Source organism: Mustela lutreola, chromosome 1 (genome assembly GCF_030435805.1).
Source record: "Mustela lutreola isolate mMusLut2 chromosome 1, mMusLut2.pri, whole genome shotgun sequence".
Taxonomy (NCBI): domain Eukaryota; kingdom Metazoa; phylum Chordata; class Mammalia; order Carnivora; family Mustelidae; genus Mustela; species Mustela lutreola.
This window is the reverse complement of record NC_081290.1, coordinates 210,590,819-210,603,181: the sequence shown is the minus strand read 5'-3', so window position 1 is coordinate 210,603,181 and position 12,363 is coordinate 210,590,819. Positions and strand designations below refer to the sequence as shown.

General features: G+C 33.5%; 1 pseudogene; it reads left to right on the top strand.

The window, feature by feature from the left end:
* Positions 1–763: 763 nt before the first annotated feature.
* Positions 764–862, top strand: LOC131823041 (small nucleolar RNA SNORA40; annotated as a pseudogene).
* Positions 863–12,363: the final 11,501 nt, after the last annotated feature.

The window sequence follows — 12,363 nt, the reverse complement described above, 5'->3', positions numbered from 1 at the left end:
ATTCAGGAGGTACAGAGATTGCCCTAGTAAAATCAACCCAAGGAGGTCCACACAAAGACATATAATAATTGAAATGGCAAAACATAGGCATAAAGGGAGAATTTTAAAGCAGCAAGAGAAAAGAAAGCAATTATGGACGAGGGAAAACCCATGAGGTTATCAGCTGATTTTTCAGCCAACACTTTGCAAGCCAGAAGAGAGTGTCATGATATATTCAAAGGGCTGAAAGGAAAAAAAAAAATTCTGCAGTCAAGAATATGTAATCTAGCCAGGCTTATCAATCAGAATAGAATGAGAGATGAAGAGTTTCACAAACAAGCAAAAGTTAAAGGAATTCATGACCACTAAACCAGCCCTAGAAGAAATGTTAAAGGTGATTCTTTGAGTTGAAAGGAAAATCCATAAGTGGGTGTAAAAAAAGTTGAAGCACAAAGCAGTAACAGTAAGTATATCTCTAAAAATCAGTCAAGGGACTCACAAAATAAAAGGATATAAAGTATGACACCATAAACTTAAAATGTGAGGAGGAGAGCAACAAAGAATGACTTCAAACTTAGGCAACCATCAAATAAATAGAGACTGCTAGAAACATATCAAGAGTACCCGAAACCATTTTGATGGCTGTTTCACTCAAAAGTGACCTTTAGCTTCAAATGTGTAGTACTCTAATAACTTATTAGTTACCTAGACTCTTTAACTACCAATTTTCATCACTACTGTATATTGCTGATTGTGCCACTAAATGTCTACTATATTTTATTATCGCACTTTTGCTGTTTTTGTTTAGTTTGTGAACAAAGACTTAGACAAAGTGCAAAAAATAAATCCTCTTTTGCAACCCAGAAAAAAAAAAAAAGATGTTATGTTAGAAGACAACACAACCAAATTGTAACCACAAATCAAAAACCGCTAATAGAAATGCAAAAAGTGATGAGAAAGGAATCCAAGTATTTCACGGAAGAAAGCCAACAAACCATGAGAGAAGAGAACAAGAAAAGAAAAGAACAGAGAAGAACTACAAAAACAACCATAAAATAAGTAACAAAATGGCGATGGGTACATATCTATCAATAATTACTTTGAATGGAAACAGACTAACTAGTCCAATCACAAGACATAGGGTGATGGAATGGATAAAAACAAGATCCAAGTACATGCTGTCTACAAGAGACACATTTCAGACCTAAAGACATGTGCACGTTAAAAGTGAAAGAATGCAAAAATATTTATCATTCAAATGGACATGAAAAGAAAGCTGGGATAGCAATACTTGTATCAGACAAAATGATGTTAAGATAATTCCAGGTTTTAGGTTATACCACACATGTGCTAATCACAACAGTATGGTACTGGCACAAAAATAGACACAAAGATCCACAGGACAGAATAGAAAAATGCAGAAACAATCCCACAAATTTATGGTCAATTAACTTTCAACAAAGTATGAAAGAATATCCAAGAGGAAAAACACAGTCTGTTCAACAAAGGGTGTTGAGAAAACTGGACAGCAACATGCAAAACAGTGAAACTGGGCCACTTTCTCATACTATACACAAAAATCAATTCAACATGGATTAAAGGCCTAAATGTGAGACCTGAAACAAAAATCCTAGAAGGCAATACAAGCAGTAACTTCTGCCTATGGAATGGGAGAAGTTATTTGCAATTGACTTATCTGATGAAGGGATAGTATCCAAAATATATACAGAATTTATACAGCTCAACATCCCCAAAACCCAAATAATCCATAAAAATGGGTAGGGGCACCTGGGTGGCTCAGTGGGTTAAACCTCTGCCTTCGGCTCAGGTCATGATCTCAGGGTCCTGGGATCAAGCCCCGCACTGGGCTCTCTGTTCAGCAGGGAACTGCTTCCCCCTCTTTCTCTCTGCCTGCTGCTCTGCCTGCCTGTGATCTCTCTCTCCCTCTGTCAAATTTAAAAAAAAAAAAAATCTTAAAAATGGGTAGAAGATTCTTTCCATAGTTTGGCTATTGTGGACATTGCTGCTATAAACATTCGGGTGCATGTGTCCCTTTGGATCACTACATTTGTATCTTTAGGGTAAATACCCAATAGTACAATAGCCAAACTATGGAAAGAACCTAGATGTCCATCAACAGATGAATGGATCAAGAAGATGTGGTATATATACACAATGGAATACTATGCAGCCATCAAAAGAAATGAAATCTTGCCATTTGCAACAACATGGATGGAACTAGAGCGTATCATGCTTAGCGAAATAAGTCAAGCAGAGAAAGACAACTATCATATGATCTCCCTGATATGAGGAAGTGGTGATGCAACATGGAGGCTTAAGTGGGTAGAAGAATAAATGAAACAAGATGGGATTGGGAGGGAGACAAACCATAAGTGACTCTTAATCTCACAAAACAAACTGAGGGTTGCCGGGGGGAGAGGGTTGGGGAGAAGGGGGTGGGATTATGGACATTGGGGAGGGTATGTGATTTGGTGAGTGCTGTGAAGTGTGTAAACCTGGTGATTCACAGACCTGGGGATAAAAATATATGTATATAAAAAATATATGTTTATAAAAAATAAAAAATTAAAAAAAAAAAAAAATGGGTAGAAGACATGAACAAAAATTTCTCCAAAGAATACTTACAAATGGCCAATAGACACATGAAGAAATGCTTATCATCACTTATCATCGTGGAAGTGTAAGTCAAAATTACAATGAAATATCACCTCACACCTGTCAGAATGGCTAAAAACAACAACACAATAAAAAAGTGTTGGCGAGGATGTGGAGAAACAGGAACAGTGTGCACCATTGGTGGGAATGCACACTAGTGCAGTCACTCTCAAAAACAATATGGAGGTTCCTCAATAAGTTAAAAATAGAACTACTGGGATGCCTGGGTGGCTCAGTTGGTTAAGCAGCTGCCTTCGGCTCAGGTCACAATCCCAGGGTCCTAGGATCCAGTCCCACATCAGACCCCTTGCTCAGCAGGGAACCTGCTCTGCCTGCTGCTTCCCTTGCTTGTGCATTCACTCTCTATCTTTGACAAATAAAATCTTAAAAAAAAAAAAAAATAGAACTACCCTATGATCCACTAATTGCATTAGTGGGTATTTATCCAAATACAAAACCACTAATTTGAAAGGATATATACACTCCTGTGTTTATAGCAGTTATTATTTAAATAGACAAATTAAGCAAGTTCAAGTGTCCATATATATAATGGAATTCCATATACATAATGAAATATTATCCAGCCATAAAAAAGAATAAAATTTTGCTATTTGCAATGACATTGGTAGAGCTAGAAAGTATAATGTTAAGCAAAATAAATAAGTACAAGAAAGACAGATGCCATATGATTTCACTTACAAGTGGAAGTTAAGAAACTATAGATGAGTAAAAGAAAAAAAACAAAACAAAACAAAACGAGAAGAAGACAAACCAAGAATCAGACTCTTCACTAAAAAGAGCAAACTTACTAGAGGGGAGATGAGACTGGGGACAGGTTAAACAGGTGATATGGATTGAGGAGCACACTTACCATGATGAGCACTGAGTAAGGCATAGGATTGTTGAATCACTATATTATATACCTGAAACTAATATAACATGTTTGTTAACTGTACTGGAGTTAAAATGTAAAAAAACAAAAAAAACTTCAAAAGAAAGAACACCTTATTATTACAATTTGTCATCATGTCATCTTTGCCTCTTCTAGACTCTGAGAATTTCTTGGACCATCTTCCCCCCCCCCCCCACCCAGGCCTTATTCAGGTATTTTCCCAAATTTTCCAACTTTGTTATTTGTTTTACTCATGATTAGACTGAGCTATGAGACATTTATTTTATATTTTGTGTTATAATCCAATACTATGTTATTTAGTTTGTTGCTCACATTATTTCAGCTTTGAACATTTTTTCACCTATCACATCGTTTTGGTTTCTGAGCACTTCTTCACTTTGAGAAATTAAAAGATTGTCCTCAATCATCTTGCTTATTTCTCTGTCAGCCTTACAATCAGTCAATTCCCCTCAAATTCTTGATTTTTTTTTTATTGGAAAATAGTATTAGATACAATGATGTAGGTTTTGGGTCTACGAGTTATTTCTAGGATTACATTGTTTCTAGTTCCTACTAGCTGACAGAACATGAAAACATATACTATATACACATAATCAATCAATATGTGTATTATATACACAAATTTATTGATATTTCTGTATGTACCCATCTGTACCTACATTAAACTAATCATGAATTCATACGGATGTCAACTCTAATCCTTTACTGTATGCATCATTTCAGCCTTCTGCCCTTTCTTGTCTATAACCTCCCACTCCAACAGTGAAAAACATGGCTCCCACCATATGCTACCTAATTACTTGATTACATCAATTCCATTATACATTTATAGCTGTCTCAAAATTTTTAACCCTTGCCACTGGGAATTAACTAGAGTACGGTGCTTGCATACTTCTCCTTCTACCTTTAGTATCAGACTCCACTAATTTCAAAAGTTACTTAGATTAGCATTTTGTTTTCCATACACTTTTATGTGGTTATTTCCTATATTTATAATAAAGTTATTTTTTGGTCACATTCTGTATTCCTTCCTGAGATCACCAACCTCCTAAATGATTTTTTAGACTTGCTTACATTAAGGATCCCTATTTGTCCTGCAAAGTTCTATTTATTTTTGGACAAATGCATTGTGTCATTTATCCATTACAGTTCATGACAGTTTCACTGCCCTAAAAAGTCCCTAGTGCTTCACCTATTAAACCACATTTTCCCGCCCTCTGCAACCAAGGATGCATTAACCAGCTATATAATTTTTTTTTGAATGTCATATAGTTCAAATCACATTGTGTGTAGACTTTTCAGAGTAAATTTTTCATTCAGCAATAAACATTTAAGATTGATCTGTATCTTTTTAGCTTATAACTCATTTCTTTTAATTGCTGAATAAAATTCCATTGTATGGAATTTTCCCTGGCTTGGTTACACCCTACTTTGTTTTTACTCATCTGTTGGATGACATGTTGGTTTCTTCCAGTTTTCAGCTATTATGAATAAAACTGTTGTGGACATTCATATACAGATTTTTGTTTGGATATACATTTTCTAATCAGTTGAGTACTTACCTAGGAATGCAATTGCTAGATTATATGGTAAGATTATATTTAGCTTTGTAAAAAAGCTAATAAACTATCCTCCAAATGACTGTATCATTCCAACTGTAGTGAATGAGACCTTCTCTTGGTCTGCATCCTTGACACTGTTAGTTGTAGATTTTAGCTATTTTCCTAGGATGTGAGTGATAATCCATTGTGCATTTTTTTTTCCGTTGTTTTCATTTGAAATTGCCTAGTAAGCTCAGCTTCTTTGCACACACTTTTGAAAAATCATGTTTGTCTCCTTGGTGAGATGTCTGTTTAGTTCTTTGCTTATTATTTTAATTGGATTTTTATTTTCTTACGGATTTTTAAGAGTTCTTTGTATATTTTGGATGCAACTCTTTTATCAGATATGCTTTTGCATAAATTTTCTTCCAGTTTATGGCTTGCAAATTTTAGTTTTCTAATACTGCTATAAAAAATTTCATAAACTGGGTGAATTAAATAATACAAGTTTATTCTCCAATTGTTCTAGAGATCAGAAGTCCACACAAACATGGTGTTGCAGATTATATTCCTTCTAGACACTTTAGGGAAAATTCATTTCTTTCTTTTTTCTAGCTTCCAGAGGCCACCTTCATTTGTTGGCTCATGGCTCCATCCTCTGTCTTCAAAGCTAGGAGCATAGTAATTTACTCTCTCTCTGACTGATTCTTCTTCCCTTATTTTATAAGGACCCTGTGTTTACACTGGAATTACCCAGATAATTTTGGACAGTCTCCCCATCTGAAGATCCTTGATTATATCTGCAAAATCCCTTTTGCCATATAAGATAACATATTCATAAGATATAGACATCTTTGGGGAGAGGCATTATTTAGTATATCACACTTGTCTTTTGATTCTTTTAGCAGTGTGTTTCTCAAAGCAGAAGTTTGAAAACTTAATAAAGTTCATTTTATCATTTTTGTTGTTGTTGTTGTTGATGGATTGTGCTTTCTGGTATGGTACCTAAAAATTAACGGTCAGGGACTCCTGGGTGGCTCAGTTGGTTAAGTGGTTGTCTTTGACTCAGGTGATGATCTCAGGGTCCTGGGATCAAGCCCCAGATTGGGCTCCCTGTTTTACCAGGCATCTGCTTCTCCCACTTACTCTACCCCTCCCCCTGCTCATGCTCTCTGTCTCTCTCAAATAAATAAATAAATAAATAAAATATATTTTTTTAAAGATTTCATTTATTTATTTGACAGAGAGACATAGCCAGAGAGGGAACATCAGCAGGGGAAGTAGGTAAGGGAGAAGCAGGCTTCCCGCCTGTTCAGGATGAGCCCATGTGGAGCTTGATCCCAGGACCATTGGATCATGACCTGAGCCGAAGGCAGACACTAAACAACTGAGCCACCCAAGCACCCCAATAAATAAAATCTTTAAAAAAATAAATAAATAATAAAAATTAATGGTCAAATCAAAAATCATCTACCTAGATTTTCTCCTTTATTTTCTTCTATAAGCTCTGTCAGTTTGTATTTTCCATGTAGGTTTATGATGTATTTTGACTTAATATTTATGAAAAGTGTAAGGTTTGTGTCCAGGTCCATTATTTTGCATAGATATTATTTCTTTGTGGCTGCTATAACAAAATGCCACAAATTGAGTGGCAATCAAAAATCCAAAATGGGTTTGGGGGCTGTTACTTTCAGTCTCTAGAGAGAGTCTTTCTCCATGACTTTCTAGTTCTTAGAGGCCACCAGAATTCCTTGGCTCCAGGGCACTTCCTCCATCTTCAAAACAAGAGCAAACATACTCAAACTTTTGCTTCTGTTGTTAAGCCTGTTTCTCTAAACCCTTACTCTTGCTTTTCTCTTATAAAAGCTTCCTGTAATTACTTGGCCTCATCTGAATAATCCAAAATAATCTCCCCATGTCAATATTCTTTACTTAATCACATCTGCAAAGTCCTCTTCTTCATGTAAGGTAACATATTCACAGGATCTGGGATCTGAAAGTTGACATCTTGAGGAAGGGGAAGCATTATTTTATCTACTAAACATACAGACATCGTATTGCTCCAACATTGTTGGAAAGACTATATTTAGGGGCACCTGGGTGGCTCAGTTGGTTAAGTGTCTGACTCTTGATTTTGGCTCAGGTCATGATCTCAAGGTTATAAGATTGAACCCCTCATAGATCTTCGTGCAAGGCATGAAGACTGCTTAAGAGTCTCTCTCTCCTTCTGTCTGCCCCCAACCTCCAAATGTCTTTCTCTCTCAGTCAGAAAGAAAGAAAGAAAGGAAGGAAGAAAAGAAAAGAAAAAGACTATATTTATTCCATTGGGTTGCCTGTAGTCCTTTCCAACAATCTGTTGAATATGTTCATTTAAGTCTGTTTCTGGAGACCTTGTATGCTGTATGTGTCTAGTCTTCCACCAGCACCACATCATCTTGATTACATAGCTTTATGGTGGGTCTTAAAATGATGTAATATGAGAATTTCAGTTTTATTGCTCTTTAATATTGCATTGCTTATTCTTGACTTTTTGTCTTTAGATTTCTTTAGCAATGTATTTCTCCAAGCCCGAGTTCAAAGCATAATATATATTTTATCATATTTTTTCTTTGATGGATTGTGCATTTGGTATGGTATCTAATAACTGATGGTCAAACCATTAAAGTAAACTTTAAATTTTAAATTCAGTTTGATGATGTTTACAAAATAGCTTCTAGAATTTTTTTGAGGCTGTATTGAATCTAAGTATCAAGTAGGTATAATTGACATCCTAGCAACTTAAATGTTCTAATCTATGAATATAGACTATTTCTCCACTTATTTAGACATTATTTGAAATTTTTCATCAGAATTTTGTGCTTTGGACACTAGATCCTATAAATATATTTTAGATTTATATTGGGTTTTCATTTTTGGTACTATTATAATTTCAAATTGGTTTTTTAATTCAGGTTTCAATTATTCATTACTGAGAAGCAATTAACTTTCTGTATTAACTTTCATACTTTGTGCAACTGTGCAATGATTGCATATTTTTTCCAGGAGCTTTTGTTTTTGTTTTTTGTTTTCAATTCTCAAGGATTTTTCTACATAAAAAAATCATGTCATCTGCAAAAACAAATGAAAAAAAACCAGCTATTTTATTTATTTCTTTCCTATCTATACACCTTTTATTTCCTTTCCTTGTCTTCCTATACCACCTCTGAATTTCAGTACAATTTGAATGAGAGTGGCGAGAGAGTTCACACTTACCTTGCTCCTGATCTTGACAGAAAAAACATTCAGTTTCTCATCACTAAGTACGATAATAACTGTAAGATTTTTGTGGATGCAGTTTATCAAGTTGAAGAAGTCCCTATTTCTATGAGTTGAAAGTTTTCAATCATAAGTGAGTGTTATGTTTCTGCTTCTGTTTTCTAGAACAGATTGTGGAGAATTGGTATGATTTCTTCATTAAACATTTGGTAGAACCCACCAGTGTAATCATCTGGGCCTGGTCCTTTCTTTTCTTGAAGATTTTAATATATATACAGATCTATATATTAATATATATATATATACAGATCTATATATTAATATATATATTATATATATACAGATCTATATATTAATATATATATACACAGATCTATATATTTATATATATTATATATATATATACAGATCTATATATTAATATATATACAGATTTATTCAGATTATCTATTTCTTCTTTAGGTGAGAGTTAGTAATTTGTGTCTTTCAAGTAATTTGTCAGTTTCATTTAAGTTATCACACTGATGGGCAGAGAGTTTTCCATAACATTCCCTTAGTATTAACTTTTATTTCTTATAATAGTAAATGATGCCCCCTCCTTATTTCTTGGTTAGTGTGGGTAGAGAATTTTCAATTTACTGAAATTTTCAGAGACAGCTTTTTATTTTTATCTTCTCTCTTATTTTCTTGTTCTCAAATTCATTGTTTTTTTTTCATTTTTTACTGTAGTTCTTATTTCTTTTCCTTCTGCTTGCTTAAGGCTTACATTGTTTCTCTTTCTCTAGTTTCTTAAAGTGAACTCCTGAACTATTCATTTTAGATCTTTCTTCTTTTCTAATATACACATTTAATGCTATAAATTTACCTCATCATTCCATTTTTGCTTTACTGCAACCCATAAAATTTCATAGGTTAAATTAACTTTCACAACATTTAAACACTTATCTTGAGTTTTCTTTGATCCATTATTGAATTTGAAGCGTGTTATTTAATCTCTAAATATTGAGGATTTTTCAGCAATCTTTCTGTTATTTATTTTTAGTTTATTCCATTGCAGTCTGACAATACATTTCATATGTATTTTCATTCTCTTAAATTTGTTGAAGTATGTCTTATGGTTCAACACATATTATACCTTGCTTAGTCTTCTTTGTGATCTTGAACAGAATCTGTATTCTGCTGTTGTGGGGTGGAGTCATGTATATCCAGCTGGTTTGTAGTGTTGCTCAGGTCCATTATATCCTTACTGATTTTTTGTCTGTTTGTTTAATCAACTACTTAAAGAGGATTTGTCTATATTTTTGTGGTTCTAAGACTTTCTTTGGACCTCCTATTTATTAATGCTTAATTACTAGGTATATACACATTAAAGATTGTTATGTCTTTTGGTAAATTAAACCTTTCGTCATTATTTAATATAGCCAATTATCCTTGAAAATATTCCTTTTAGTTAAATTTGTTTTGTCTGAAATTAATAGAGATAGTTCAAGTTTTTTTATTATTAGTATTAGCATGGTAAATATTTCTCCATTCCTTTAACTACCTGAATCTTTGTATTTAAAGTAGGTTTCTTCCAGATAATACACAGTTAGTTTTTCTGTGTTAGTTATTCTGACAATTTCTGTTTTATGTGGTATAATTAAAGTATTCAAATTTAATGGGATTATTGGTATAATTGATTTAACATCTATGATGTTTTTTAAATGTTTACTCTTCTATGTATTTATTTGTTTCTTTTTTTCTTCTTTGTTCTCTGCTTTCAATTATTTCATATTATTCCATTTTATCTACTCTCTTAGCATGTCACTTCATTTTTTTTTTTCCTTTTTAGTGGTCAGTCTGAAGTTTTAAAATACATTTTTAGCCAATATATCTCTACCTTCAAATAACACTGACCACATTATGTGCAATACAGGTAATTTAGAGTATTCCAGTTTCCCTGTTCTGTTCCAGGTGACATTAAGGTCAACCATATCACTTATCTATATATTGTATTAGCCAATATGGAATTACTTTAAACAAAAAGTTATCTTTTAGATCATTTAAGAATAAGCAAAAGATTACATTTTTTTCATCTCTTACTTCTCCATACTCTCTCCCTCTTTTAAAGCAGATATTTTATTTTCCTAGCTACATAATTTTCTCTCTGCTTGAAGAATATTCTTAATATTTCTTGAAGCCACATCTCCTGGCAAAGAATTTACCCAATATTTGTCAGTCCATTAAATACTGATTCTCCTTCACTTTTGAATGATATTTTTTTCTGGATATAGAATTCTAGGTTAGTAGATCTTTTCTTTGAAGCCTTTGATTGTTCACTCTTCTCTCTTTTTGCTTATACCATTTATGATGAGAAATCTGCTGTAATTCTTAGCCATGTTTCTTTATAGGTAGGTTTTTTCCCTTCTCATTCTATCTTCTTTCAAGATTCTCTCTCTCTTTCTCTCTCTCTCTCCCTCCCTCTCTCTCTCTCTCTCATCTGTCTGTGGAAGGGAGATCTTGCTATAAATGCCTACATGTAGATTTCTGGGTATTTATTTTGCTTTTTAGTCTCTGAGTGTCTAGTATCTATCTTGGTGTTTGCCATGAACTTTGAAAAATTCTTGGTCACTGTATTTAATATTTCTTCTACTCTGTTCTTCTGGCATTCCAATTACATGTATATTATGCCTTTTGAAATTGTCTCACAGTTATTGGATGTTCTAAACATTTATAAAAAGTTTTTTTGTTTGTATTTTGGTTTAAAAAATTTCTGTTGGTCTATCCTCCATCTCACTGATTCTCTCAGTCATGTTCCACTTATTGATGAACCTGTTGAATGCATTTTTACTTTCTGCTCAGTATTCTTGATTCCTAGAGTTCCCATATTTCTACTTATAATACATATCAACTGGTTCTTGCATGCTGTCCACTTTTTCCATTAGATCCCTAATATATTATTTACATATAACATATATTCCCACACTGATAATCCCTAAATCTGGGTCATATCCAAGTCTGAGTTGTGCTTGCTTTGTTCCTCAAACTCTATTTTTCTGTAGCTTTTTAGAATGTATTGTATTTTTTGTTGAAATCCAGACATGATGTATTTAGCAATAAGAACTGAGACCTATTAGGAATGAGAACCAGTAGACCCTTAAGTGGGAGGTTGTATGTTTTTCTGGTTTAAAATTGGGCTATTTTTAATGTTTGTTATAGCTATAGGAGATAGAAGCTTCAGTTTCCTCTATGGTCTTTCTTCTCTCAGTTTGGGCTTCTCAAAACACTCCTCTCTAAAGAAAATATGTGCCTTGTAGATCTTTCAGCTGTAACCTATTTTTTGAGGTAGTGTGAAAGTATAGGGGTAATGAAACATTTTATAATCTTTTAATTATGTTTCAGATTTTTAGTGGTTCTATGAGACTATGGACCTCACAAGTTCTTCCTGCATTGGTATGTCTCCCTTTATACCTTCTTTCTTCTTTCTCTCTTTCCTCGGTTATGTGTTCCTAATTTATTTCTTGAAACCCAATCTCTTGTTGAGTATGTATTTTTTCCTCCTAGAAGGGGACAGAAAGTTTGAAGGGATCCTTAGTGGAGAGGAATTCCCTTCTCCCAATAGGGATAAAATTTCAAACTGCATGCTGGTAAGTATTTTTCCTTAGAAAGCAGATTTCTGTTTGGAGAGAGCACTTGTCATGCTTTACCACTTATATATATATATATATATTTTTTTTTTTTTTTTTCCATCTCTCTGCTACAGTTGAGAGTAACTCTTTCTTGGATCTTCACCATGAGAACCTGGTGATTTTCTGATGGTAATGTCCACAAAAATATGGGATGCCCTTGAGATTATAATGCATGAAGTTTCTCATTCTCATGCTGGTTCACATTCAGCTTCTCAGAATTTATAAAAATCATATACATGTGTTCAGATTAATTCATAGCAGTAGCTTTTTTTTTTTTGTAGTTAGTACAACTAGTATTTATTTTTTTTATTTATTTTTTATTTTTTTATTT